At 41.3% G+C, this 27,356-nt stretch overlaps 1 protein-coding gene across 15 annotated transcripts in view; it reads right to left on the bottom strand.

Moving 5' to 3' along the window:
- ZNF644 (zinc finger protein 644) overlaps positions 1–27,356 on the bottom strand; it is an 83,082-nt gene that overhangs the window by 48,264 nt on the left and 7,462 nt on the right. For 4 of the 15 annotated variants that reach the window (XM_071750672.1, XM_071750677.1, XM_071750665.1 and 1 more), the window contains exon 1: positions 8,253–8,409. The exons of 2 other annotated variants lie outside the window; for them this stretch is intronic. The gene's annotated coding sequence lies outside the window, so the exon portion shown is untranslated. Of the gene's footprint in view, positions 1–7,556; positions 7,872–7,941; positions 8,089–8,252; positions 8,410–27,356 lie in introns of those variants that run through there. 9 more of the 15 variants (XM_071750681.1, XM_071750674.1, XM_071750673.1 and 6 more) reach the window with 6 other exon arrangements.

Raw genomic sequence — 27,356 nt, forward strand, 5'->3', positions numbered from 1 at the left:
ATGCATCAGCATGCTTCAGGACCAGCTTACTAGACAGACCTAAAGCCAGGTTGTTGAAATTCATTAAATAGAACTACATTTAAAACACCACCAAACATCCTAAACACCAAAACAATCACCATGCAGAAGTCAGACAAACCCACTCTTCTCTAACTGGCTAAAAGACAAAAAAAAAAAAAAAAAAAAAAAAAAAAAAACCAACAAAACAAGCCCACTCACCATTAATGCTCCAAATGACATGAAGGAATGTTCTGCTGGGATACTGGAGTACTTTCTATACAAAAGTATAAACTTATTCTCACCAATTCCCAAATGGACACTGTCAAGACTTCTGAAAGGACTACAGAACTTTCATGTCTTCACAATTTTACTGAATGTCAATACACTACCCTAAATATATCCTTAATTTATAAGTTTGCATCTTGTTCCACAACACAATGATCTTATCTTGAGAATAAATGCACACGCACAAAAGTCCTGCTATGATTAAAACAAAAAACAACCCTCTCACTATAACACTACAATTTGGTTTTTGTTTTTGACATAAATCCTCGTTAGGCTACCTCTTGTATATTATCTTCTCTGATCATCTCTGCTGGAACTTCACTGGAGTAATAAAAAAAAAAAGGAAGGTAAAATCCCAAGCCGGTTTTTTGGTGTCTAAAAGACATTTTTCAAAATTATCACAGTACCTGTACGGTATTTTTAGAAACAGTGTGACACTTCAGTTACAAAGGAACCTGAATGGTTTCTCCCAAGTACCTTTTCTAATTTTGGTTCTCTCCCTTGTGCAGAAATATGTAATGCCTGCACATTTCTACTGGTAAAAAAGCAGGAATTGTAAAGAGCAACAGCGGTCTTAAAATTGCAGTAGATAGGTAGACCTGAAGAAAAGGTTTTTTTCTGGATAAACTATTCCTCTTCTCCAAGCCTCACACACCTCAGGAAAGAAACTGGACCTCACTTGCCCACCAGCACTTTCAGCCACATATACAGCACTGAGAATCACAGTGAACTTAGCCAGTGAGTCTCACCACCAAAAGACTCTCATCTACCTTACTTCAAAACACTAACAAAAGGAAAAGGCTGTGAGAATCCATGCTAAAGCTGTTCACCAGCAAGTCTACTACTTCTCATTACAACACATCACTATCATCCAACACATTCAAGAATTTATAAGGACACAGAAAAAGATAATCCCAATCCCAAAGCACTTAAAAGAGAACAGGTCTGACAAAACAAACCTTCAGAGGTTTTTCCAAACCAAAGATGTAAAAAGAATATATGAGACTGTATCTACAGTCTTCTTTGGTTTATGTACCATACAAGCAACCCTTCCACATCAGTTTCATCAGCATTTTGGTTCAGTTTGTATACTAGACACTTAAGCTCTACTCCCTCCCATTTTCTGTAATGGCCCCAGAGCCTCTGAACTTTTTTAGAGCAGCTTATTAATTAACCATCACATCCCAACTTACATTCCATTTTTTCCACACATGAAAACTGCCACAATATAGTTTTGGGGTTGTTGTTTTGGTGGGGTTTTTTTTGTTTGTTTGTTTTTTGGGTTTTTTTGTGTGTGTTTGGGGTTTTTTGTCTTTTTTTTCTGTTGTTTGTTTGGTTTTTGTCAGTAAGTACCTGAGTAGGAAGCACTAGCTGGTATTTTGCTCTCAGCTTCCTAGAAGATTAAAAACTGCTTCTGAATTAACTTGAGAGTTCTAACATTTGTTATATTCTGTACACAATGAAGTTCTTTTCATTACATGCCACAGGTTCTCAGTTTTTAAGTGTTGCTCAAGAACAGAAAAGATCAGGTGATTTCACTGATGTCAACATATATTAAAGGAAAAGTAAGCAGAAGAGGACAGAGTATCCACTTCACTTCAGGAGAGAGGTGGGAGAAGCCCGGTGCAGAGCTGTCACTCAGTTGACAGTGACACAGGGAGTTGCCCACTCCCTGTGACAGCACATGCAATCAAGACTTTCAGACAGAAGACACGCTCATAACAGCTATGACACTAAAACAATAAAAAGCAGCACTTCTGTGTAAAGAAACAAAGTTATTTATGTTGGAACTTTTCATGCAAACCCTGTCCCCTCTTGAATATAGTGCTTCTATTACCTGGCCAACTTAAGAGTAATGAAAAAAAAAAAAAAACCCAAAAAATTTTGGAATAGAAAACACCCCCCCTTCTTCCTCCTCCCCACCCATCATCACAGGAGAACACAGGAGAATCCAGTGTATTCGATGGAAGCTCTGAAGAACATCTCTAAGAATACAAGTTTCTTTGCAAACAAAATAATCATAAATACAATAAAAATTTTGATAACCTACAGCTATTGTTTTGGTGGTTGGGAGCCTAATTTTAGGATATAAATTATATAGTTATCTCTTCTGACTAAAAAAGGTAATTTTGGAAAATTAATTTAATACTAGAGACAGTTTTCCAACACTGTACAGTCACAAAACTGTTCTATGTGCCTACATCTGAACATGTAATTATACCCATTAAGGACTTTTTGAAAAAGTAGTCATCAAAAACCATGCCACAGATAGAACTCCTAGGAGAGCTGACAGGAATCAGAAGCAGAAACATTCAGATGATAACCACCCAGTAAGACAAAACCTAAGTTTATTTTTTCTAAAAAAAGCAACCTACCAACCAGGACACACTACAACAGGCAGCAAAATAAACAAAAAAACCAAACCATAACCACCACCCATCACCCTGCTGACTGCAGCCAGACAAGAAACAGATATCTACCACTTCATACCAGCAGCAGAACAAGCAGCTTCAGAGCTGCCATGCTTTAGAAAGTTGTAACAACTTTTCAAAAGCAGCCCCTTGTCCTGCTGTTTTATGTCTTCTCTGGAAAGAAAACTTTGGAGGGAAACTCATCCCTTTCCCCATCAAAGACCTGCACTGGAAAAGCAGACAGGATAAAGCACAACCCATGCCATCAGTGCACCAAACAATTGGTCTCTGAAGAAGCAGGCAAGAGGTATTCATTACTACTTATCAACATTATCATGATTTGTTAAGGAATTCCTCATTTTTTTTTTCACTCAAACTAAAAAAGAACACAGCAGGTAAAAGCCTGTAAGTAAAAGTTACAAGACATATACCTAACATCTTGTTTTGCTTGTGTTCCATCATTTTATTGTGGAAAGTATTTTTACAAAGCAGTGCTAAAAGTTGTCCCAGAATCCAGGGAAGTTACAATGATCTCAATCCACAGGTTCAGCTACAACTGGATAAATCAATAAGGCACCCGGAGTTCCTTCCATCCTGTTTCCCAACATGCAATCTCTCCCCACTCCTGTTACTTTGTGAAGACTATAATGTTATCAAGTATTCATTTAAGGAAAGCAAAACACCACAGTAATTCAGTCACAAAATAATGTCCCTTTATTAAAAAAAAAAAAAAATCTGTTTACAGATATCTCAGACTGAAACTTGTACATTTTTCTTTTCACTTGGAAAGTAACACTGTCCTCCAGTCTCCAAAACTCCCAAGTTTTTATAACCATGGCAAGTATCTAACTTGCCACTATTTTCAGCATACTGAAAATAGTTTCTGCAATCTAACAACAGGCCAAAAATGCTCCAAAGCCCAGTAATCTGACCTTTATTCTGACTTGAGCATGAACTTTGCATCCTCTGGATTAAGTTTCAAGAAACACTGAATTACTACATATCCCATCATACTTCAAAGCGTTGATTATATGCAAGATAAAGTATTCGGTATCACTGACAACTGTAGATTTACCATTTCCAGTAGCTGGATTTAGTTACACCTGAAGCCAGTACTTCCTATACCAAAAGAATCAGAATTACATCAACTGGAGTAACAGTTCTCTGCAATCACCAAGTTCGCTCAGGAATATTAAGTCAGTTAATATTTACTGTAACCAAAACAAAAAATGCATTCTCACTGATAAGTCACTGTATCCCCCCCCTTTAACCTCATTGGCAAGGAAAGGGCACTGCTGCAACATTTTATCAACTAAAAGCTGCTGTGTACAGATGAACAGTGACAAAACTGCAGCACAAATGGAGACTCATTTTTATGTGGATTACTTTATTTCCTTACTTTGAAATTTTAAACAGCTTGCCCTCCTTTAATGAAGCAGCATCACTTAAGTAAATACCACAGAATTCTAGGCAGACTTTGTACTGACATGAAATACTCTTTACATGACACTGCACCACATAATAGGTAACATGACTGATCCTGTGACTATCATGCCTTTTTCATTTTTTTGACAAAAAACACACATTAAAAGTTTATGCAAATTCATTACATGGTCCTTCTGACACACAGCTGAGATTTGAGCATCAAATCTCATCTCACAGTATTCCTGTAGTGTAGAGATGCACTGCATGGTGTCTGGTTTTAAGTAGCCAGGGAGTCAGTGACCACTTCCCACCCTTGCCTATCAAAGAGCTTTTCTGCAGTTTTGTGAATGTTTGCACGACTTTGCTACCATCACTGCTTGTGTGAATTGTTCCAATTAACTGACACAAGTTTTTATTTAAGGGACACAATGCACACAGGCATTAAAATGCATATGCTGTTTGTTTTGGTTTTTAAATTACGCATAAAGGAATTCTTTTTTGTGATACTCAAACTACATGAAAATCTTTTAATCCAAACAACCCGGTAGCATCTTTATGTAAATTAGCCAGCACAACCAAGATACACAGTTTCCTTGGGTAACTTAAGTTCTTTTTCCAGTAGTTTGCATCTACCTTGGGAAAAAGAAAAAAAAGCAGCAAAAAAAAAAAAGGTTAATTATAAAAAAACAACTTATATTTAGAGTGCTTAAGAACATAAACGAACATACTTTTAGAGAAAACAGATTTGGTTTGGTATATTTCAACAGGGATTTCTTTACACTCTGAAGTTCAGTGGGCACTATTTTCACCTGGAGGAATTAGTCTTTGAAGGCTATGTCAATTTACGACAGTCTCAAAGTCACCTGAAGTAAAGTGCAACACTGTTCAGACATAACCTGGTTTTGTTAAATGATTTGCCTCCCAATGTCTGAATACATAATACAGCACAGGCACAACCCAGAGCACACAGGGAACTCATTCAATTTAGCTTAAAATAACTGTAACATTAGGAGTAGTGCATTTGGTATTAAAGAGGAAATTTTTTTTAAAGTATCTCAAGGTAGTTCTCTAATAGCTGCACCACTTGAACTTTGATGGAGACAAAAAGTTGTTTGAAAACACAAAAACATGAGGAATGTGAGTTACGGCTTGCAAACAGCTGCAGCCAATCAGCAACTTTTCAGACTCTTAAGTCAAACTAACTTCAGATGAAACTGCATACTAAGTGACAACTATTCTGCAAATTTTCGGGTTTTAAATCCTTGGATATTTTGCAAGCTGATAACAAGCCTGAAAGTGCTTGAAATTAATAAGTGTAAGCATGCATGTGTTTTATTAGTACATTATTCCCTTTTCGGTTCTGTTTTCTCCAGAAGTGACTTCAAAAAGCTTCAATAACATAAAAAGTGTATGCTAGCAGGGTCTGATGATAGTTCCAAGTACAAGCACAAACTATTTCACAAGAAATGCCACTGACAACCCTAGAATTCAGTGTCTATATTGAAATTCAGCCTACACTGTTATTTTAAAGTGGAAGGCATTGCCACTATTGTTTAACATCCTGTTTATTCAATTGCTGATGCTCCTGTTTCAATCAATTGTTGCTGCACTAAATAACCTCACAAGGGATGCTCAAAGTGATCAGTGCTTTTTCCCCCTACTGGGCAGGTCACTTGTTGAGACTTCAAAACAGTAGTATTCTCTTTTAGTATTCACTCAAGGACTGTCATATACATTTTCTTAGGCACATTCCTTCTACCTCTACTCCTTACAAACTAGATGCCAGCCTTCATGAAACTTAAAAAAAAGAAATCTGAGTAGCATGCTTTTGCTGTGATTTTGTTATGATATTTGCCAAGTATTTTTTAGCAAATATAAAAAAAAAAAACCACAGCACAGACATGAGGTAAGATAAACAAAAAATATAGCTATAAAAAGAGAACTTTCTTTCTGATATTAACAACTCCTATGCCTTCGGTAAATGTTTTTATTTTTAAAAAATTCCTTTTGAATGAATGCTAGAGCTCAGAGAAAATTATTTTAAGACAATATTTTGAAGATTATTAATTTCAGATGTCTTTGTAATTCTTGTATAACTCCACACAACATCCCTCTGCAGTTACACTACACAGGTTTGCAACATCAGCTTTGATTATAAGTCAGTGTAATAGGATTATCACATTGCACTGCTCCTCCATCCACTTCACTTAAAGTCCTCTCCACTAAGAAAATTGTTGTATTTTCTCTGCATCTGAGTGACCAACTAAAAGCCTCTCCAGATGTATTTTGCATTGTCTAATCAGTGCATTTTTCTGCCCTCTAATCACCTGCTTTGCACAATCCAGGTAGTAAAAAATTCTATGTAAAGGAATCACACTGTTATCAAAACTCTGAAACACTTCACTGTCAGCTGTGGAGAATCTTTGCTTTAGAGATCTGTTCTATAATTTGAATGAAATATTATTTTGTGATTTGTATAAAAAAATAACACTGATCAAACTTCTCAGTAAAAGAAGTTCTATGGTGGAATTCCAGAAATGCTTATTAGTCTCTTAAGAGTGCCTGTCACTTGTATTAATCCATTAATGTAAACATGAAATGGTTTCTTACTCTAAAATCTGGTGGACATTCATTCCCCATATGCATCTGAGTGCTAAGTTCCATGACACAATCTTCATAATTAAATTATGTGCTAGAAGGAGGGGGGGCAAGAACCAGAGTATCACTGCAAATGAGGTTTTGCTTAAAGGGCCAGAGCTGTACAACACTGATGGAAACCTAATCTGATATTCCATGATTATTTTTCATTGTCACTGTGCCTTGACAGTTTATAGCCCACATGACCTCAACAGAAGTATTTCCAGTAGACTAAAGGTTATGGGTAGGCCACAAGAAAACTTTATAGATTCCAGATAAGTTACACAGGTCAGGATGATGCTCATCCCTGCAACCTCATGTAACACAAACTTAAGTCAGAGAAACCGACAGACCCTGAAGCAGCTGGGAGCCCGAACACACGACTTCGATACCCGAACTGTTAACTTTTCTTTAGCTGTCGTAAACTACCCCGGCTCCGGGAGCCCCGGGCACTGCAGGCAGTGGCACTGCCCCCGCTCCGAGGGGCACAGTCCCACGGCGGGCCAGGAACTTGCCAGCCCTTAGGACAACACCGTGCATTTCAGAGTCACCCTGCCTCATGCCAAAGAGGAAGGAAACGAAGGGAAAAGAGGAGACGGCTCATTTTCCCTGCCCCAGGACAGCGGCAGGCAGCCTTTCCCGGGAGAGCAGCGTGTGGACTGACCCGCAGCAGGGAAGCGAGAAGAGGAGCGCAGGGCCGCCCGGTCGGACCCGCCGCACCGCCAGCCGGAGCCCCCCAGGGTGACCCCGGCCACCCCCGAGCGACGGCATCCTCCTGCCCCGGCTGCGGGGCATTACCTGGCTCCCGCGGCCCCGCGCTGCCGGCGGCCCGGCCCCGGGCGGCTCTCCCCACGCCCTAGGCCCCGCCGCGGCGGCACCGGACTGCCCAGCTCCTCCGCGCCTGGCAATGGCGGCGGCCCCGCTCCCCGCTTCCCCCTCCCAGCTCCGCGCTCACTGGCTGCGCCGCTTCATGTGACCGCACAAAACCCTCCTCGGCACGGCCCTTTGTGTCCGGCCCGGCCGGGGCACCGGAGAGGCCGCTAAGCAGCGAGGGCAGGGGGCGAGGGCAGAGACGGAGGTCGGTGATAAGGAGGGCCGGGGAGGGGAGCGCCTCGCCCGCCCGCCCGCCCTCACTCCGCCTCACCACCACCACCGACCCTGAAGACTCGGCCCGGCCACTTACCGCGGCGCGGGCGGCTGCGGACGAGTCGCGGTGCCGCACCAGGTCGGAGGCGGCCGCCATGTTCCCCGATGCGGCAGGATGGAGGCAGAGCCGCCCTCCCCGCCAACCGCCGCTAGGGCGCCCGGCTCGCCGCGCCCGGACCCGCCGCCCCCCACCCAGCCCGGAGCGGTGCGCGCCCCCTCCCCTCGTTGCCCTTCCCCCCCCCCCCCCTCGCCCCCGACTCCGTCGCTCCCCCGCCCGCAGCCGGGAAGGGGAGGGAAATGAAAAGAAAAAAAGAAAAAAAAAAAAAAAAGGCATAACGGGAAACTCACGGGCTCGCCGGGGTGTGCGTGACGCCGGGGTTACGTCCTGCGCGAGGCGTCATGACGTCATCGCGCTAACTTCCCGACCCCCCGCCACTCCGCGCGCGGCTACGCACACGCACACACACGGCGCCCCACGCGCGCAGGCGTCTCGGGGGGCCCGGCGCGCATGCGTGCGGCCTTCCCGCCCCGGCGCTCTCCGGCCCCTCCCGCCGGGGGGCGCGCGCCCCGCGGGTGCAGATGTGCGTCACCGCCACGCGCCGCTCCCGCCCCGCGGGTGTCTCGGGCAGAGCCCTGGGGGCCCGGAGGCAGCGCCCCCCCGCGGCGGGGCCGGGCACGGGTCCGCGGTTCGGCAGGCGGGAGCCAGCACCAATACCGCCCGGCCCGGCCCGGCCCGGCCTCCCCTCACCTGCGCCCGGCCGCGCAGCGCCCGCGGGGGCGGGAGGTGGCGGTGCCGGTTGCTTGGCGGTGCCTCTCCCGCAGAAAGTGGAAAACTAGGTCAGGTGCTGCGGGAGCGAAGGCGCTGCCCCGCCAGGGTCGGGCAAGCTCCTGCGACAAACCGGCAGCGAGAGGGGAACGGGAAAGCTGAGAGCAGAGAGGAGCGGCTCTACCAGGGCCCTGCTGGGGGCGGGAAGAACTGAGGTGACACCGAGAAACTAGAAGCGTTCGGTGCCATTTTTCCTTACCCGATGCAAAAGGACGGGGATTCAGAGCGAGCTGTAAATGCGCAAAGCAGAAACTGCTTTGATAAATATTTTTTTTCTTCTTCTTCAGATTTTCTAGGCCCAGAGAGATTTCACGCTAGTGTGAGAAGTTGATTAAGGCAACGTGTGAGGAACCGTCACTGAGGGCTCATGAAGACTACAGATCTCATGAGAGAGGAGAAAACACAGCCCAGATAATTCAAAGGGGGGGAATAGGTAGAGCCAAGTACTGTCCATCCTTCCAGACCCTATTCCCAGAGGAATGCTGAAGCAAAAAATCACACAGTTATGTACCTGGGCGCTAATGACTCGGTAATTCACAGCCGACGTGCATGTGTCAGTCATATCCAGCCAAGTGCATCCCATAGCGGGCTTTGGATGGGAGCAGAGAGAGATCTGGTAGGGCCTGACTTAAGTAAGGCTCTTGACACTGTCTCAGAGAACTCTTAACTGACCAAGCAAAAAACATAGTGTAATTAAATTACTCTGCAGTGGTGCAAAATGACACCAGCAAGGCTTCGCTGAAAAATAGCAGGATATAGCAGATTCGATTCCCTGGAGGTGGGTATGTCCCGAGTTTGGTACCAAGCACTAATTATGCGAATGACGTAGTACAGCTTGTATTGATTGGATTTACCAACAATGCCAGACTGGCAGAGCTGAAAGCATGTTGCAAGACAAAAAAAGAATTCAAATGTTCTTGACAAACTGGTTGCAGAAATAGGATGCAATTGAATAAACACAAGTGCCAATTGCAACATTTAAGTAGGAAAGCAACAATTGCACAATTAACAACAGATGAATAAACACCAGGTTTTCAGAAAAGGGGCTGGAAATGAGAGTAGATCACAAACTCAACAGACGTCAACATCACACCGTTGTGAAAAAAGCTGCAGTACAAACAGGTGTAAACAGAACTGTCCTATCTAGTATATACAAAGAAATTTTCATTTAATAGTGATAATGCCTCAGCTGTAATACTGTGTATAGATTTGGGCTCTGCGTTTCAAGAAAAATTTCTTTTTAAAAAAAATCCAATAGAAGATAGTAAAGGAAAGAGAAAAAAAAATTTTTTTGAAACACACAACTAGCTGAAAACAGGAATGCTTGAGATATTTTAGTCTAGCGAAGAAAAGACTATGGGGAAACAAAAACCATTATTCTCTGAATCCATGGCAGAGGGCAAAAATTAACAGTTTCAAACAGCTTTTTCAAAGAAGATTTACTACTATATCAATAAATAAAATTGGTACATATTCTCTAAAGGGTTCTAGAATCTTCATAACTATTTTTTAAGAGTACAGGAAAATATCAGAAGCATTTGACTCTGCTATGAAGTAATGGAGGAAGACTAGGAAATCATTGTTTTCACCATCATTAGTATGTAGATATCTGTTCTGATAGAAATGAATCCTAGAGACATTTAACCATTGAATGTGTTGGCATGATCTTATGCACAGGTGTAAGGAGTCTTTGTCATGTTAGGTTCTGTATTGCTGTGTGGCAACATACGAACATAATCAGCTAATTTGCTAATTTATAAATGTTACATGTCAATCACTGTAACTTCCACATTTTAAAATAATGTGTTTGTTAGTGCTCATGTAGCTACTGTGAATCATGCCTTTTGCTTTTCTTTGGTTTTCATGGTACCACAGAATAATTTTGCCCAGAATACATTAAATTTTGGGGTTTCTCTGGAGCTTGCAAGGTAAGGAGAAGGCAGTGTGAATGGTTTATGGGACTGAGACCCACTGAACTCATCCAATTCGATGACAGGAAGGCCACTAAATAGGCCAATTTTTAATCCCCACTGAGCTAGGCTGAATTCAAACTGATAGCCCACAGGCAACAGGCTATGAATTGCATTAACATTACCCTAAAGCACTCAGTTCCCTAATGAATGCTAATGTTATTCTGCTGAGAATCAAGCTTGTTTTGTTGAAAAGATACATTTATAAAATCAAGTTCTGATATTTGGGAGCATGCACAAACAGTTTTCCACTGCTCTTAAACACAAAAAACACCATCATCTTGTGCAGTCTGCAGACTTTTCTAAGATATTGTGTTGTATGCTAAGCACTAAAGCCAATAAAAACATGAAACAGCAAATATTAATACTACCCCTGTGCTTTTTGCTGAGTATCATACCTATTATCATAGGAAGATACTCTTTCCTGTGAAGGTGCTGAGACACTGAAACAGGATGCTCAGAGAAGTGGGGGCCCCACCCCTGTAAGTGTTCAAGGCCAGGATGGGGCTTTAAGCCATCTGGTCTAGTGGGAAGGTGTCCCTGTCCATCTTAGGGGTTGGATCTAGATGATACTCAAACCCAAACCATTCTAGGATTCTATGATACTCAGTTATTACATGGTCATCATACTTAGGTATATTTTGTCCCCTAGCAGATAAAGCAACAGCAATCCTTGGTTCAATTCTGCAATTAATAATTGAAGGAAAACACAAATTTTATAAAAGCATTAAATTACAGAAGATGATGCAGTATTTTATTATATTTCATATCTGTTTGCGAACAACTTCCCTGGGGAATCTGTTCCACAGGCTGAATTTTTTCCTAATGCTTATCATAAATCTACCCAAGTTTTAAATCACTGCCCCTTGTCCTTCCACCCATGTAAAAAGCCCTTCCCCAGCTCCCCCCTTCAGACATTGGAAGGTTGCTATAAGGTCACCTCAAAGCCTCCTCTTCTCCAGGCTGAACAACCCCAACTTCCTCAACCTATTCACAGAGGAGTTGCTCCTGCCCTCTGAGCATTTCAGTGCCTCTCCTCCGGAAATGCTCATGGAGCTCTGTGTCCTTATGCTGGGGACTCCAGAACTGGACACAGTACTCCAGGTGGGGTCCCACAAGAGCAGAGCAGAGGGAAAGAATCGCCTGCCTCGACCAGCTGTCTGTGCTTCTTTTGATGCAGCCCAGGATCCAGTTGGTGTTCTGGGCTGCAAGTGCACATTGACAGCTCACGTTAATCTTCTGGTCCACCACCAACCCGAAGTCCTTCTCCTCATGGCTACCCAAAATCCTGTCTCCTCCCAACCTGTATTCACGCATGGGATTGCCTCGACCCAGGTGCAGAACCTTGCACTTGCCTTGTGGAACTTCATACTGCTTGCATGAGCCCACTTCTTGAGCCTTTCAAGGTCCCTCTGGCTGGCACCCCTTCCCTCCATTGTGTTGACTTCACCACACAGTTTAATGTCATCCACACAATCTGTGGATTCAAAGAAAATTCCACGTTTGCTGTGAATTCACATAGCATTTAACTGCGACTTTTCATTAAAATAGTGAAAAGTTTACGTCCAATTCTGTCAGCTCTCTTTGATTTCTAATTTCACTGCCTTTGCTGCTTACGCTTATAATATGTGAAAAGCAGAAGCCTATACTAAACGTTGCATGTTCGATTAAGATGACTTGAGAAATACAGACAAAATTATGCAAAACTGGGATTTCACTTGTGCATGAAATAGAAATTTTATAGCCACCATCCGATGAGGCATTCCAAGATCAGTGAAAGAACATATGTGGCCAGTAAAGGGTCATGCACTGCAATTCTTGACAATTAAGCCACCTATTCCATAGCTGTCTTTTAATTTCCAGGAATTCTGTCCTGTATTACTTCCCCACCAATGCAAACAACACCTAATAATAGTTAAAATAGCACCTGAAAACCTCTTGTGATAGGTTGCTACCCAGTTCCTCTTGGTCTTCAAAATGGTTATAAAATGCTTAAGCCAAAGCAGGCTCTTTCATGTTTAGCACCAAAATACGATTAACTGAGACCAATTTAGAAACTCTTCATATAAACATTTTTGTAGCTGAAGCTGCAGATGAAGAGCTCGAGCGGGTCTAAGCTGAAGCATTTTGAATGAAAGAAGACTGCAAATGCCTCCTTATAACACACACAGCAAAATCCCAAATGCCTGGAGGGAAAAACTTTTTACTGATAATTTTTTACATTTATATAGCACCTTTTATTCCCTAGGACCCCAAGCATTTCATTAACTCTATGCAGAAAGCTTCACCATGGAAATAAAGCAACCATGTGCATCGTTCTTTGAAAATTTCAGTTTCAGTTGACACATTTCTTTCAGCAACAAAATATTCTACTTATCCTATATATTGCAACCAAGCCGACAACAGATAAAAGATTGTATTCCATAGTTTTGACTTGTACAACAATTTAAGCCTGTATGATCCTCAAATTAGTAATGCACTCAGGTGATATAGAATCATAGAATCATAGAATTGGCTGGGTTGGAAGGGACCTCAGAGATCATCAAGTCTAACCCTTGATCCACTACACATATACATAGCATTTATCCCATCCATTTCCCCTCTCCACGACTTAGATCTCTTTTTATACTGTAGCCTTTGGTAGAAATTTTGTCTTCCATAATTTTTTCAAAATCTAAATGATCCTTGATATCCGAATTTCAGATAAAAATGGGGTTTATAGGAAAAAGTAGCATCTTTTAGTAAATCCACTACTATAAACTGAAAAAGTAGAGTTTTTGCAAAGCCAAGACATGATGATTTTTTTATTCAGATGAAGTGGTTGTTTTACTAAAGTATGGTAACTTAACTATACAGTGTCTTGTCTTTGCCCTTAGACACCCATAACTATAAATACAAGACCCTAAACACACACTGTGAAATATATTTGTGTGTTACTGCTCAACTTGCCACAGACTTTATCTTTTCATCGTACAGACATATTTCTGCTTCCTTGGCCTTTCCTGCAAACATAAAATACTCATTTCACCAATATCAGCAAATTCAGGAACTCAATGTACTGTTTTTTTCAACAAACAGCAATTATTTCCATCAAAATCTTAGAAGAACTAATAACAGAATGAATCGGAGCAGTCCAATTTTTTTCAACACTATAAAAATCTAAAGAGTAAAAATTGCTTTTCTGAACTTTTTTTGTTTGTTTGAGCTGTCAATTCACATATTGCTGACTTGCTTGCTTCACAGGCTCTTCTGAAATACAGTTGCCAAGGTTAATTAAAGAGGATTTTCTAGTCTTATTTTCAGAGAGAACAAAAATGTATTTTTGTAATATACACTTAGTCTCTGCTATACATCAAGATAATCATCTTTATCAGTATAAACTAAACATTTAGAATTGCCAGTAAACAGATAAAAGAGCAATAAGAATGTTTAGGTAAAATTATACACCATTAAAACCTATGACTCTCTAAATGCCATGAGTAAGGTTAGTCCTGAAATAAAATATTTTGCAATGGGAAGCTATTTAGAAGCTACCTAATGAAATACACACTGTAAATTGCCTTTAGAACTGTCACAAGTATTTTAAAAGATTTGCCACATTACAAAATAAAGACAACTGGCATGCTGTTTTCCCATTGCTAGGTTTCTGTCCATAGGCACTACACAAAAATAGTGTCTCTATTGCTCAGACCTGCTCCCCTTGGTTAGGCCTGTGCCAGCAATTACAGAACAGCTTTTGTCAGGGGGGCAGCAGCTCTGTATTCGGCCTCCCACAGTTGTCTCCTGTTTTCAGTCTCACCATGAAGAAGTGTTGTTGTCATCTGTTGCTGCTCAGAGAGGAGCAGCTGCTGGAGGAGCACTGTCTGCCTGGCACACGAGGCTCCATTCTTAGCTGCTCCTTAGGTACTGCCATAATAAATGTTATCAATTAACAAATCTGGGATTAATTATCAATAGTAATTCATGAACCTCACTTTCTACGCTTATTTTATCTTGCATTATTCCAATTCACATTTAAAAGATGACAGCTAAGCCTACATCTTTGTTCTCTTCAGTGAGATCTGACATCTCTCTTCTCATGTCTCAATTACTGAGCCCCAGTCTCACAGAATTCAAAGATCACAAGAACACAGATTAGCATAGGAAAATACCACCATGTATTACAGCACTGACCTTCTTAAAACCAACAGTGTATTGCCTTGGAGGGTTGCCATTTGCATCATGCACAGGAAGCAATAATATATGAAAATATGCTAAAAGTAACAAAAGCATAACAAATTTCTTCCTGAGACTGTTGATGAAGTATCAGTTAGTGGGAGAGAAAAAAAGCTGTGGCAATAAACTGGCCTTCAGTAGATGATGGAGAGGACCTAGATATAATAGGTACAAATGATCATAGTTCTGCTTAACCCAGTCTGATGATTAAGTTCAAACTGTAGTGCCAAAATCACACACAGAGAGAAGGCAGACATTGTTACTTCAAATTCCCTGTTTCAGGTGTCACACTGGTAACCTCAATGTATTCCTGGTAAAAGACAAGGAATAAAAGAGTCCACCTCCTACCACAATCAGCCACATTCCTGACCTTCACCATGACTGCTGTGTGCTGGTGAAGTGCTACTGATGCAATGGAAACCACCAGATCTGCAGAGTGCCACGTTCTGGTCTCCTTCTACTTGAGTCTCACCCCACTTCTCCCTACGCCCACCTCTGTGACAAGATTAGGGTCACACCCACAGCAACCACGTATCTTGGAGACATGAGCAATATTAATGGGGGGAATTAGTGACAGTAATTCTTCCAGGCACACCCCATGTGCAAAACTGTCCAGTGAGGGTCACAGGTGGCACAACATGCAGAATGTCACCTTTCTCTGCTGAACACCATTTCAACTCACAAAAAGGAAAAGGTTTTGGCAGCCAACCCCCACCATTTCTGTACTTTAGAGTCATCTGGCCAGATGGAAATCAGGACAAGTGTCCAAGTGATGGACACTTAGTCTTTAGAAGCAAGTGCCATGTTTTAGCAGCATTTGAAAAATGAAAAGCATCTCTCAGTTTTCAACATCATTGGCAGTGTGTAAGTACAAATCTATTCCAGGCAGGATTTCAAACTGCCACCTCTGCCCCACAACTTCCTACTGCTCTGCCCAATAGGCAATTCTACTTCACTAGGCTGGATGGATATACACCCTCTTGTCCTTATGCTTGACAGTTATCTAAATCTTGATTATTGTTTGTCTGTAAAGCACCAGAGGTTTGTGTATGGGAAGACGTAATAATCATATTTAAAGGTGTAAATAAAGCAAAAAAGTACTTTATTACTATTATTGTAGAAGTACAGAGGAGCTTATTTTGTGTTTAGGTAAGATCACAGCAGCAGAAGGTCTGTTTGATATGCCATACCTACTGTTTGTTTCTTAATTGTAAGGAGTTTGGTTTTGATCAAGACAATTAATTATGAATACAGCTGAGTTTTCTAACATCAGAGATAAAGCTTAAAAAAAAAACAACTACAAAAGCTTTTTTGGAGGATATTGTACTGTATAGATAAGTATATATCTTCAGGGCATGAAAACAGACATCTCTGTAATTGAATCCTGAGAAGGAGGGGGAAAAAAACCCTATATAAACTGTGATAGTTTTATACAGTCTAAGAGTTAATATGCAATTTTTAAGAAATATCCAATTCCATGGTTTTACAGAATCAGTAGATGGTGTGGTAGGCTGACAAAAACGAAAAAAGTTAAAACCTAGGGTTATTACAATGCAAGTTTTGTTACCTGGCTAACTTTTCTCTTTCTAGCCTCTCCTGGTCCCTCTCTATACCAACAGAGAGGCACATCCCAGCTCTTCAGCATGGCCACATCATTATCACTACTCTGCCAAAAAGTATCTCCAATGCAATGATGAAAGCTGTATTAAAACTCTTGCCTCTCTCTTGTTCATCCAGTATTTCTAGATCGCATCCCACCTAAACTCTCAGCTGAATTATTTTGAATAGCAATTCACTTGCTATTATCTCATTCAAAAAATAATGTCTTAGGCTTGGGATTTGCAGGCAGAGCTTGTATTATAATACTACTGCTTTTAGTGTGAAGCTCACAGGAACATAAAATGTCTCATTATACTCTTGGTGAAAGAGCTGCAAAGACTTTAATAAGCTTTCAACCAGCCTCAAAGAAAGAAAATTCTAGCACTAATTTTCCTAGTAATAGAAATCTACATATTTAAAATAACTGTAAAATAGTTATTTCAGTATCCTGAAATGCATGCTGAGTAGAGGTTTCTCAGACAAAAGAAAGAATGAAGAAACTTCGAAGAACAGTCAAGTTCACTTTGAAAATTTGTCCCAGTTTCACAGCCTTTGGCTCTGGCTTCCAACAATGTCTTCAGTGTGTGGAAATAGACTCAGGTAAAGCTTTGGAAGCATATTTTTAGTTAGACAATGTAGATAATTCATAGAGTAAAAATGGGGTATCTGTTAAAGCAGAAATAGTCTGCACAATAGTTTAATTTGGGGAATTTCAGCAAGGGAAACTATGTCTGAACACTGTCAGGAAGCACTCAGATCTGATGCTAGTGTATCAGATGTATCTCTCTAATTCCACTCCAAACATCTTAGAATTCCTTTTCAATAAGTTATGTGTGAATTGTCATTCAAATATACCTCTGGCTTTAAGTTACAATGTGTATATTCTGCTTTAAAATAGCAGAACTGTTTTTACTTTGCAAGAGGAGAATCCTGATTTTGAATCTTAACATGAGCCAGATGATGGTGGTTTAATACTTCATACAGATGTCTTAATCAGCAAGTCATTTAACCTAATGAATGTAAGACTGAGGGTACTTTTTAAAGTATCCCATTTACAAATAAGCAATAATAATGTTTTTGCCACATTGTATCTATTTTGCTTTCTAAAAAAGGAGTATGTCATCACATTTGTGACAGTACATTAGGAAGCACAGCTTTTAACAATGACTGTCAAAATGAGACATGCTGGGGAAAACAGTGCCTATTAGGATTAACTTAAGATAATGGGTACTTGCAAAGTAAAAATTGTATACAATCACTTCCACTATTAATACATTATCATTTATCCCATCTTTAAAAAAAAAATTATACCTTGAGAATTTTTTTTTCCTGACAGAGCTCAAAGAATTTAAATCCCAGGCCCAAGGAAAGAGAGCAGTGGCTCAAGGCATGCAACACTCCTGTGCTACAGCAGGATAATGCTGAAGGGAAATCAGGCCAGCAGGAAATCAGGGCTGTGAGGAACAGCAACAGCCCAGCCCATCCTCTCAGGAGTTTCAGGTAGTCAACTGTCAAAGCTTGTGTTGATCAAACAGTTCTCCAGCACACTGGGAGCAGAGATGCTGAAAATGCCACCTGTAGATACACACTGCATCAGCAGGCAATCATAGTGCTTCAAATAGTCCAGGGCCTGATACCTGATGTTATCAAGAGGGTAGAGCTGGAAATGATGATGTGCCTTCAGGACACAGAGCCACCATTTCTGCTGCCACCTCAGCCAGAAAAAGGTCACTGGTACAGGTTGGAGGGAAAAACTACTGGAAGAGTTCTTGAATGCAGAGATGCTGGGGAATCAAGGCAGATGTACACAGGCTGCCCATTATATGCTGTGTTAGGTCTCCAGGTCTCTTAGGCACAGCACATGAGGCACATGTATACCACAACATCAGCAGAATACCACGTGAGGCCTGTCTGGTACTGATGTGAAATCAGCACAATATTACCACAAAAAAACCACAACCTACACACCTCTACATTTATGTAAAAAGCCACACCAATCACCACTCCTCTGCTTTTGCTGTAGCAGCCCATTGATGCCTTCCTGGGACAGCCAGCACCTCTCTGCTCACTCGGTTCTGGAGTGACCCGCTCAGGCCTTCCCTTCCGAAAAAATCTGTACCACTCTCCTGCTTTGCACACAATATGGAGAAGAGTGTCACTCTTCCTTCTGGGGAGGAAGGTAGCTGTTCCCCCTCGGGGTTAGCAGAAGCAAGAAAAGCTGGGCTTGTAGTTGTGGCCTCCCAAGTGTAGAGGAAGACAGCTGTGAGAAGGCCAAAGCATTTGCAGATCGGAGCCCAGAAGCAGGTGGAGGGGAGGGGGCTGGGCAGGGCTGGGCTGGGCAGCATCATGGCACCATCACTGCAAACCAGAGGGCTGCATCACCAGATGGTGCTGAAGAGCTCTGGGCAGGTGCAGAGCCACAGTGTAAGGGCCAAGCCATATGGCTCTGCTGGATAGGATGGGAGTGCTCCAGGGAAAAGCACTCAGGAGTGGAGATAATCCAGATTATATGCGTGTGGGGAGGGAAACAGAGAAGGTGTCTCAGGAACTTCCCCCCAGCATCTTAGGTGGGGCACTCCCAAGGAGCCCCAGAGGGCCCATGATGCTCAGGCAATGGTGCCTTACTGTGAGCACGGGTGCACTTCTACCAGACTGAAGGACAAAGCGAGCTGGCCTGCCTACATGTGGCAGTTCGTTTGTTCTGAGGGGAACCAGGATACCTCATTTGCAGGGAGGCCAACTGAACAAACCCTATTTCCCAGTAGAAGCAGGAAAATTAAATGGCTTGGGGAGTTCCCCACTGCTTATTTGGAAATTACCTTGGTAATTTGAAAATTAATTGATTACCTGTGCAGCTAAAAGGAAAAACAACCTAATATAAAATGCAACATGTATCAATGTCAACTGCAAAGTCCTAATGATGGAATACCATCTTCCAAATGTTATATGGTTTTCAATAATATGCCTTTCAAGTAGTGAATGAAAAATATCTCAACTCCTGTGTTTCATTTAATTTAGAAATTACATTTTTCTTTTTTTCCTCTTTTTTTTTTTTTTTAAATACTCAGATGGGTATGAAAAAAGACCACAGAAACAGGAGAATAAGAACTATCATGAAAGAGCTTGTAGAAGAATCCAAAATTTCTCTTTACTTTTTATTTATATGCATGTGACAGAAGGCTGGTTTGGTCCAGATTTCATCATTCCCTTCCAGAGCCTGGAAGACTTGCACCAGAGCTTGTGCTTTACAGGAAAATTATTTTTGTTTTCATTTTATTACTATTTAAAAGCACTAGAAGTTCCTGCATTTGTTTGGTCACATAATAGCAGACAGACTCTAAATTTCTCCTGCACAGCACCCAGCACTGTGTATCAGAAAGAAGGCCTCAAACCTCCTCTTGCATTTTAATAAGTGTGTGTGTCACTTTGTAGGAGATCAGATTCCTGTCCAAATTCTGCAGTGTCTAACAACAAAAGTTGCCAAATGACAAAACCTATCAGAAGAAACACAGTAAAAAGGCACATCTTTGCTTCTGATCCTCACAGCTTCAGTAATGGCAAGAGAAATGTCAAGGTTTCCAAAATAAAGCCAGTTAACCACTGTAACTGCTATTAAATATAAACAAGGACATAAAAATAGAGATGATGGAAGCCAGCATCTGAACATTTGAAACAGTAGCTATGTATACAATTACAGTTTTGTTAACATCATCTGCTTCCAGGGCTGTGCAGCTCCACTGGCTGCAGCTGTGCTGGGAACAGAGGCACAGACCTCTGGGGCCAACCAAATCTAACAAGCAATGGGGAATCCCAAAAGCAAAATGGTTGTGTAGTGATGCTGTGGAATGAGAAAATGGACTGCAGAGAGTTGCAGCTTCACTGTCACACAGAACATACTAATCAAGGAAGCAGCAAGGACCTTTCCTGTCCTTCCCCAGTAACTCTCCTCATCTTAATAATGGCAAGCAAGCTAAATTCATGACAGCAGCTGGTTGTTTTAATGGCTCGTAACCACAAAAGAATGGATTTGATCTGTTCGGCCACTGTGGCAATAAGACCACATGCAAGGGCAACCTAAACGTGGTAAAATCATGTGGGACATAATATAAAAGTGAGAACTTCACAGGCATTAGCTGCCGTGTTAAAATACCAGATTTTTTTCTTGCATAGACATCACAGTTGAAGAAATGCAGCGCTTAGCATTGATCATCCATATGACGTGGTAAATTAAGATAGCATATTCCTAAGGACAAATTATGGTTTTGTTTGTACACAAAAACTGCATCCATTTAATTTAATTAATAAAGAAAATAATGCAGCACAGCCAACATGCAGAGGGTAAAATAGCATTGTATGTATCTATTAAAGGCTAAAAATTTTAAAAGTTTTGTTTTCTCCAGGTACAATGATGGTTTTTTTTGTCTGAACACCACATATAATGATCATGATTCTGGATGTGAGGAAGAAAAGAAACAAGACTGTGACCCACTGGAGTCTATGCTGGTCTTTCAGGCAGCTGCTAAAAGAAGCCAAACAAGATTGTTCATCTGCAGAATTGCACTGAACTGCTATCTGAGACGTGACAATTATTAAACTATTCCTAGTGCTTCTTGCAAAAGAAATACACTAAAATAATTAATTGATGTCATTAAACTACCGTGGTGTTGAACATACATTGGACTGGAACATAATGAATGTTGACAATTCATTATTTCAGGTTTTATGACAATACCTCCATGATAAATATATCTACAGATTCTAAAAGTCAGATATAAGAAGAAGCCTGCACAGTATAAACTGCCACAAAACTGAAGACTTGTCAAAACAAAATGAGCTATAAAAACACTAACATTCAGGCAACGTCCCTCTCATTAAACACCTAATGATGCCACAGGCATATTAGTAGGGAAATGCTCATGAGGATCATGAGGAATTAGGAGAAAAAAAAATAAATAAAACCCCTGCCCCTAAAACTGCTTACCAAGCTGTTTGTACATTCTGCCGCAGGCAGTTTCTTGAAAAAGATGGAGACGTGAATGGAGAGTCAGTGACTATGAGATGCTGCTGATGGTGAGGGCAAGCAGAACTGATGCTAAAAATTAAGGGCTGCCTTTTGCTTTCAGTTATGTCTCAACATTTCATAGCATTCAAGTGAATATGTTACATAAGGCATTTCTCCTGCCTGTGCTGCTCAGCAGCCATATTCTCCTTTCTGGTATGGATTGTCTTGGGAAACTTGCCAAGCTGTGACAGAGCAGTGCATAAAAGGAAATCATGCACATAAGTGGGGGTGGGGAGAGCTGCAGGTGAACAGATTCAGTGCGGCAAAATATAGTCTCCTGCCTCAAAAACTCAAGGTTTAACTGAAATGGGACCCAGAATACTCCTTTTTAAAAGCGCATAGGGCTGCCACAGACCCCAAACCATCCCACACATTTGGTCCAGGGAGGGTGTGAGCACAGAGCAGTAGAATTGCTCAACACAGCACTGGCTGCTTCTTTAGCAGATTGGAAGAACAAACCAGTATTTCCTCTTCAAATGCTGGTAAAGCTCTATCAAGTTTTGAAGCCAGTTCCTGCCAGATGCTGATGAACACCTCTATTACATTTAGGACTGATCTGGACCTTTTAATTAAAGACAAAGGGAAAGGAGGGTGGACCTCAGCTTCTTGTAGGAGTAAGCTTACTACCTGCCTGCCAGGACCTGCCCTAAAGGTCTGGCATTTCCTATAGAATTCAGAGAATCTACTCATTATTGTTAATATTCATTATTTTATTTATTAATAGCCAAGCTCTCAGGTAGTTGCTCGGTTTTCATCTCTAGACCTCAAAGTGCTTTACAAAGGAGATGATTATCAACTAACACAGACATCTGCATCTGGGTTTTGCCACATAAAGAACATCTCAGTTCACCTGTAAAGTAGACTTGCCAGTTGAGCTTTTGCTCTGGTCACCTGCCCTGGAAAAAAAAAAAAAATCTCTGAATTTTAAATTACTAGGGCAGGGAGAAGGATTTTCAGATGAAGTTCAGCAACACAAATATCTATAGGGGATTAGGCAATCTTGCACAATGCTGTGCCAGCTGGAAGATGTGGAAGTCAAGGAGACTCTCTACTTCACGTCTATGACACTGAAGCAACCTCCAGATCCAGGCATCTCCAGATCAGACCAGGATTCATTACTACACGGTACTGCTGTAGATTACAGCAATAAGCACTTTTAATTGCTCCATCCTGAATACAAGATTTAATGTCCTTTTGCCATCTTCAGTTGTTACAGTAAAAGACAGGTGAAGAAATGTGTTTGGGCTGACAAAATTTTGGCAGTTTTGCACTGCACACAGACTAGGATTTTTCATCTTAATGACCTGCAGCTTAAACAGATGTTTTGCTTTAGTGTTTTAAAGCACTCCACAAAACTTAACACTAATTTATTCTTTCACAATGTGGGGAAAAAAATGCTTGATATTGTCACTCACATAAGAGAACAATGTGAAAAATGGAAACAGATGTTTCTCATTTAAGCATGAATAAGAAGGAAGTGAAAGAAAAAAGATGATGTAGTAGTAGTGATTAAGAGGAATCTGATGGCTTGGTTAAGACAATTTCTTATGGATCTCAATTCAGTTCTGAAAGATCTTTCTAACAACTTGGTCCCTGATTCAGCAAGCACGTGGAAGTGCTTAACCCCAGCTGTGGAGGTTGTCTCACATGCTTTATTTGTAATATTTTTAAAGGCTGTATGGCCAAATGAATGCTTTACAAAGTTAGAAGTTGAGGGATCAATAGCATTGTTCCTGTAGACAGTGAAGCACTGAATTCACAAACTATAGACACCTAAATTTGAATATCAGATTAGAAATAAAGTCAAACTGAAAATACATTTGTTTCCTGTGATGTGAAGTGGTGCTATGATTTTACCACAGAACAGACAGAGCATTGTGAGACCCAGAAGCAGCAACCAGGGACCCATTATATGTTTCCCACTGACAGCTCCAGCTTCCCCTGAGGGGTGCAGCACCCACTTTGGCAACCACCTCTCACCTCTGCCTGTCCTGCCAGAAGGAAAGGTCTAACTTCAGCTCTAGGTCCTTTCCCACTAAACATTTAGTAAACCTCCAGTGATGTTCCAGGGTTTCATTGAGGAGGTTAATTGAACATGGGGAAGGGGTATATATAACATATGCCCCCATACTTCTGTCTGGTGGTGTTGGGGTGCAGACCAAAGAACACAACTTCTATTGCTCATACTACTTTTTTTTCTTAAGCCTGCCTTGGAAGATGAAGGATCCAAGCTGGCCAGTGCAGACCATCAGGTTGAGACAAGACTGCTCCTCTCTCTCCAGAGCAAAGCCTAGGCCAGGACACATGTCCCTTCCCCAAAGGCACCTCCCATGGCTTCCAAGGTGCCCCAGGATTTGCTCTTCTCTAGGGGAAGCAGAACAGCCCTACCCTACCAACACTTGCAGCCAGGAGAGAGGTGCAGAGATCTTCCACATCACAGAAGAATCCTCTCGGGCATTCCATCTTACACAGTGCCTGATCAATTTTCACTTTTTGTCACCCCTGAGAAAATTATGGTCTCTCCAGCCTCAATGAATTATTTTTGGTCCATCTGCACCAGCACATTCTGTCCTTTCCATGGCGATCTAGTATCAGCTAGCAGAAGCTGATGTTTCCAACAAGGATGAAAGGCAAAAGAAATGTTCAGATTCCCCACGGATTACAGCACTGTTAAAAAAAAAAATCCCTTTGTTTCCAGAGGGATCATTGGGCAGAAACATAGAGCAGTATAAAATTCCTTTTACAGAGGAATTCTTAGAAGGCAAAATTGAAAACTAAGCTTCAAATCCTCTTGTTTGAGTTTTCAGGACAATACTTCAGTCCTAGGAAACTGGCACTTTCCACTCAGCCTTTTTAATATGACAAAAATGTTTCTGAAATTGTCATTGATTTCAGCATAGTTGCTGAGAGAGATCAGGCCCTGTATGCAGTCCACAGACTGTGCATACAGAATTAATAATCTCATTAACATTACTATATGCAAATGCTCCCAGGATGCAAAGAGAGATTTGTATTTCAGATTAATATTTTATGGGAATTTTGTGTGCACATGATAAATGAATAAATGGAGGGACACAATGGGACATGAAGAACATGTGCATCACGTGTGAGAACTGCATTAATTCTTAAATGTTTGCAATGGCCACAAGATGGTTAAGGAATGAAAAGATTTATTATTGTAATTACATACGAGGAGAGAATAAAAGAAGAAAAATGAGAGATCAAGGGAGCTGTTTCATGTTACAGTTTCTCCAGCTGCAGAGCTGGCTTGGGAGGTTCTCCGATACCTCCTGCCCCCATCCTTTCCACCCTATGTGCTTTCCCCTGACTGCAGATTACCATACCTTTAATTCTGCCAATTCAACCATTTGCATGTTCAAGCTTTAAACCAGCTCTTAATTACAACACAGAATCACACCCTTAGTCTACTTGGTCTCTCACTCATTTTCAGCTGCCACATAACGAGGGGCAACACTATTTAAAAAGTCAGCACTAATACAGTGCTGCAGGTACAAAAAAAAGAGGCACAGCAGGTCTCAGGATTTGAGGGTTAAAAAGGAAAATGAGTTATTTGGAGAGAACTGTCACTGGTTCCCCACTGTTTCAGCATCAGGGTCACCCCCTTCCCACCTCTCCAGTTGTCCTTATTCCACTGAAGTTTTATTGCTACTCTGGAATGATATGAAGCTCTCTCAGGCTTCAAGTATAAGAAATGTAATACTGCATTTGTCCAAAAACCTACATGAGTAAAAGAAGATCCCTGAGGGGATATTATTAACTGCCTGCTACTTATCATTGATGGTTATTCTCTGAGACATCTCTCCTGTTTAATCTTTGTGCACTCGACAATAACCCTTCTCTCTTTTTGATCAAGTGTTTAATTTTCCTGAAAGATTTTCTCTGACTTCAGTTATTATTGAAGGGGATTTTAATTTTACCCCAACTCTTTAGTGGCTAAATCTTGCATATCCACTATTTCAAATAGGGGTATTTCAGTTACTCTAAGTAAATAGTTCAAGGATTTGGTCTTGATAGGTAGCTGGAAAATTTCAAATCAAAACAAAATTGAAATTGCAGTTTCTTTTCTGCTTCAGAAGAGAGTTTTTAGTCTCCCTGAGTGACCTGTCAGCATATTGGAATAAGAAATGGATACTGATAGACTGCTACAGAGCATACTCCCATGTCAGCAGAGTTTTGTCAGCATGAGTGGCAGCCCTGTATGGGAAATCAGTTAGCTGGTTATTTCATCTGCAGATGATCAAAGATAAACAAGATAAAAAAGAAACAAAAAAAGTCATGATGTAGAATGTATTCTTACTTTTCTAGTCTCCACAGGCAATACTATTGCTAAATTTCCTCTAATTCTTTGTAGTAAAACTGTAAAGTATAACAGGAGAGAAAAATAAAGGAAAAAAACCCCAGTAGAAGATAAGTTAAGAGCAAAGCCCCAAAGCCCTTGGAACCTGTCCTGCCTGCCTTCTCTTCTCATAAACATCCTCAGTCCTTCTCCATTGCCCCTGTATCTCCACAGCCCAGTGGAAATCCAGCTCATGGGTAAGTATCTGATAATACAGTAGCTACATTTAGGGCAGCCCATAGAGCAGAGAACCATAAGACTGAGAGGATCTTTTTTTGGTAGGTTTGGTTTGTTTTGTCATACTGAGCACTTCTGTTTTCAATGACCTTGTTGTCCATCATAATTACAACAGTCTCTTGTTCCTGGAGTCAGTAAATTACTCGATTTGGCCCATGATTTTGCAGCTCTAGTTTGTATTCCCAGTTTTGGCTTATTGCCTTTGCTTGTCTGATCTGAACATGTGTGAGTGGAAGCACAGAGCCTCCCATGCAGCCACTCTCCTTCCCTGGTCCTCACATTCAAAATATGAGCTCAGCACATCTTTTTTATGGCCTGAAGCAAGAGTATCATTCACTCATCTTCCTTGCCCCTTTTCCACAATAGCCCATTCCCACAGCTACCCCGCATGGACTTGCTCACAGGATGCAGAGATCTGCAGAAGCTGCACAGGACACAGCTGCTCCATAACCAGGTATTCAAATGAAGAAAAGACTTCAGTGAAAGTAAGCTGGGCCAAATACCCAGTTAGAAGACACTAGAACATTCAGATCTAAATCTATACATCTCAGCCTTAAGTTCACCCATCTGCAAAACCAACATTGAAATACTTCCCCAAGAAAGTTATAACTTTCACAAGAAAGTTATCAGGAATAATAAATTAATGCTTACATAACACCATATTGTCAGAAAAATCTTTTCCCTAAGTCGACATGTTTTCAAATATTTCAGTTGACAACAGAAATTAATTTTACAAACAGGTACAACACAGACTATAAACGGTGGCTAATAACCTCAAACGATGATCCCCTTAAGATTAATCTAATATTGCAAAACCTTTCATAGTGAGTATTTATTTCCCCTGTTGTGCTTCTGTTGAGGCAATAGGACTCAGCAGCCCCATTTGCTTTCTCAGCATCTGATGCCAGAGTACACAAGCAATAAATGTGGAAAGAACACAGCAAGAGAGAGATGTAATCACCAAAGAAATGGAGAAACAGACTTAAAAAGAACATGATTCTCACAGCAGGTCAGCTGAAGTAGCAGCTGTGCCTTTCTGGGCTAGTACCAAGTGTCCACTACCACCCTACAGGAGCTTTGTGGCTTTAGATTTTATCCCCATTGACTGAAATACAGAAGTATTTTCTAACAGTACCATTGCTTTTCCTAAAGTGTTGGTTCAGCCCCAGCACTCGACAAACTTTCT

Source organism: Heliangelus exortis, chromosome 8 (genome assembly GCF_036169615.1).
Source record: "Heliangelus exortis chromosome 8, bHelExo1.hap1, whole genome shotgun sequence".
In the NCBI taxonomy this organism is placed as follows: Eukaryota; Metazoa; Chordata; class Aves; order Apodiformes; family Trochilidae; genus Heliangelus; species Heliangelus exortis.